This window comes from Macadamia integrifolia, unplaced genomic scaffold (genome assembly GCF_013358625.1).
Source record: "Macadamia integrifolia cultivar HAES 741 unplaced genomic scaffold, SCU_Mint_v3 scaffold_68A, whole genome shotgun sequence".
Lineage (NCBI taxonomy): Eukaryota > Viridiplantae > Streptophyta > Magnoliopsida > Proteales > Proteaceae > Macadamia > Macadamia integrifolia.
Window position 1 is genome coordinate 23973 of NW_024870673.1, and position 4317 is coordinate 28289.

Here is a 4317-nt window from a genome sequence, read left to right on the forward strand (position 1 = left end):
CTTAAGTTGTAAAACTGAGATCGTTTTACTATAATCATATGTGCTATCGTACGCAATCTTAGTACCAGTTCGCTAATGGGTTTAGAAGAAAAAATAATGCTAGAAAGAAGCTTATACACATCCAAAAACAGGGGAATTACGCTCCAAGGCTATGAGGTGGTATTGTGATTAGAAATTAATTCTACAAGATCTTTCTAATTACTCCAAATTTCCCCGATTCCTCATCCATTGGCCTTTGCCTGCTTCATACTAATAAGAAGTCCCCGAGTGCATGCTTCAATGGTATTTCTTATCATCAAATAATCAGCACTTAATGAGACAAAATTTTCTTTGTGTATTATACAAGCAACCCATCCAGAAATGTTATTCGTTGCATCGGTGGCTCTCGCACAAAAAATGATTAGTGGGTCTACACTAGGAAAATTAGAGATAACTGACAAAGTAACATTGGTTTGATTCACCTAAGGGGTTTAGTGTGATAAGCTTGTGCAGTCATTGCATCACATGATGAAGAATCATGTAAGGATTTGAATTATCTTGATTGTAAATAATCTTATTCCTATGTGAACAAATGAAGTAGCATGTGAGAATAAAATTATTAAAGAAAGAATTTAAATGGTTCTCTAGGACAGAGATAAAGAAAAACATAATAACATGCTTAAAAGTAAGAGCAGAAAGATTACTTACATTTGCCCCTCTCAAACCCAGCAATAGCAGGAGTTTCATGCACTAGGTTGTTTTTTTATGCAAATCTGAGCCCAATCTTAAAAACCATTATAATGATTAAGAGGAGTTTCCAAAGTCCAAAAAATCTAACTAATATAAGGCACGAACTAGGATCATGAACCTTCACAGGCCACCACCAATGCCTGTAGCAATAAGGGGTTCCTTTACATTGATCACAATGTATTGAACTGCGAAGAAAGTACAAATGAGATCGATATGGGCTTGGTGACTCTTATTGATCCAGGCCCAAATTTCACACACACCCAATTTAAGGCCCAACATAATAGCCCTATTATTATAATGAGGTCAGCCCATATCTTGCCCCTCCTTTGCCAACTAGATGAATTAGCAATTCAATTGGATTCCTTCTAGAAGCTTCAACTGATTGTAAGGCTGGAAGTGATCATTCCAATTTTATTAAGTTGACTGAAGGGATTGAGATCACAACAACAATAATTCAATAATTCAGTCTTTTCCTAACTAAATGGGGTTGGCTTGAGATCACAACTCTTCCATACATGATATTTTGGAAAATCGACTTATGGTTTTGGAAAATGAGAAATTTGGATTAAATTAAATTGAGTTTGTGTTGACTAGTGGTTTTGGAAGTATGGGAATTTTGAACTAAATTGAATTGAGTTTATTCAAGTGTTTAGGTGTTCATCTGTGAAGTGTCATAGACTATGGTGGGCTTCACATGTATTTGCATTGGCTATGGTTTGTTGCACAACTTTGAAATGCGTTCAGGCTTGTTAGGGAGGTCATATTTATATATATATGGACGTTCCATGGCTAAGGCACAACCGATGTGGAGCTAAATTTTGTGGCACAACAATTTGAACCTTGAAGTGTTCTACTTTGCAGCCCTCGAAAGTTATATTGCATCTTAGAAGAGTTACAATATTTGCGTAACCTCGTAGAGTCCTATTAAAGCCTTTGAAATCACAGAGAATTTCGCTACAGTAAGAAGAAATATAGTTTTTTCACTTTTCTATTCTCTTTCTTTCTTTTATTTGTGTTGCTTGGTTACACACTTGGTGGGGTGATTTTTTGCTCTCTCAATCTTTAGTCTCCAACAAGGCTATATCACTTATTTGCAAGGTTTCTATTAGGTGGATAGATTGTATACCGAACGCTTGTCTCTGTATTCCATATACACTATCCATCAATATCTATTAATATAACTTGGTTGTATCCATGGTTTAAAGTATCTCCGATACCGATACGATACCCTCCGATACATATCTTCAATTTAGTCAATCGATACGATACACACCGATACGATACATTGAATTTTTAAAATCCTTTCGTATCGATATATATATCCTATGATACATATCGATATGCACCAATACATTATCGATACGTACTGATACTCTATGGAAAATATAAAATCAAGGTGAAATATATGTTTCGGTATGTATCAATACGTATCGGTGAGTATTTGTATGTATCAATTGGTACGTATCGATGAATATCAGTACATATCGGTGAGTATCGGTATGTATCGATCAATATGTATCGGTGAGTATCGGTATGTACTGACACAGTGCGCTACGGTCATATAATGGCCAAGATGAGTATTTTTTTCAGAAAACACGATTTTTTTAGGGGTTTTTGTTCCAAAGTTGCTGTCAGTCATATTTTTCTCTAACTAAAGTGGAAATCAAGGTTGGGAACAAGGATTTTACATTTATGGGACAACTACAAACCTTGAATTCTTAATGCGATACCCTCAATCTAGTGTTTATGCATAATACATGTTATCAATAGTTTTTTCTAACAAATTTTTTATGCAAAAGTGTTTAAAAAGGTGTTTCATATCCATTTATGTGCGTATCTTTAGCGTATCTTAATGTATCTCCGATACGATACGATACCCTTCCGATACGTATCTTAATTTTGATCGACCGATACGGCGACCGATACCGATACTTTAATCCTTGGTTGTATCTAATTGTGATTCTAACCAATTCATACTGGATTTCTAGGGTTTAGACTGATTCTATTTCAGCCGGAATCAGAATTGGCCAAGGACATTTCCATTGCTGATACCACTTACTTGACCTTGAACGGGACACATGGAATTGAGGATCAGATTTCTTAAAACCAAACGAAAATCCAACCAAATAACCGATTTCAAACCGATTTACACCCTAAACATGAAATTTAGGATCAGATCTTCCTCTGATCTAGCTATTGACCATTGCTTAACTTGTGGAGATATCCATAAACAGGACCATGCCAAATTTATGGGGCCATACAATAGGATATCACTTAAACAGAATTTCTGAATTTAAGGGTGTGGTTAGTCAAACTAAGACTCTTTGTCCCAACTCAAAACTATGATTTGAAAATTAATAATAGCTTTACTTTAACTTCAACTCCATATGCAGCTAGCGGTGGAGAGCTCCCAAAGTTGGCTTCCATCTCACTCAATGTCTCTTAAAGTTGATCAAACCAAGCTAGTTTTAATAACTATAAATCCATTTGAACTTCCTCAGATATAGGAAATGCAGCTGAAGCGCTACGCTAAGTCCTACAAACACAACACATGCAAAAATGAGTGAATGGTGTCCCATTCTTAGTTAATTATTTTCTTATTAAGAGTATAGAATTAGGTACTTTTTCTCACGTTAACTAACTTCTATAAACAGGTATGGAAATTTTAGATACCCATAATCTTGAAGCTTTACAAATGAAATCCTCGCGTGCATATGAAGAAAAGTGTATTAATTTAATCATCATCTTTAAGGTTGACCCTTTTTTTCCCCTCCTTTTCTTTAGTATTAATTTTGGTGTAGACACGTCGTATAGAAAATAAAAATGTAATTATCAAAAAAAAAAAAAAAAATATATATATATATGAAATTGACGTAAAGTCTAAAATCTCAATAACCCAAAATACTCCTTATTCAGTGATCACTCGATGTAATGAGTGCTTGGTTACATTGAGCATGACCCCAAAGGCTTTGTGCATGGTCGCACACAAAATGTTTTAGGATTTTGTGCATGCTAGTGCACAAAATGTGGGATGGAGAAAATAGAGGTCCATGTGATCAAACTACAGGTGTCAACGGGTCAATTTGGATTGGTTTTTGGTTCGGGTTGAATCGGTTTTCTTGTTGTGGTAATGGCAAAACTAAAATCGAACTAATAAAGAAATTTCAATTTTGGTGCGGTTTACTTTGGTTTCCCGTATTGAGTTGTAATCAGGCTGGTTTTGATTTTTTGTCAGGTTTGAATTTGAATTTCCATACAAAACTATGCATTATTTTATTTTTTAATGAATTTTGGGCTGTTTTTGATTTCCTACCGGTTTAATTCAGTTTCGTCCAATTTTTGAATCGGTTTCGATTTGATTGCAAGTCCAATCGATTTCCAGCGCAGATCAGTTATTAAGGGATTACAATATGCCAAACCAAAACTGGCCCTATAAGCCTTCAGTTTGGTTTGATCCGGATTCAAACACTTTCCTATGTTTGTTTATTTATTATTTTTGTAAAATATTATTGAATTTTACTTAAAGAAAAAAAAAGAATATATAATTTGACTTCCAGGAATAAGTACACAATACAAAATTGAGGCACT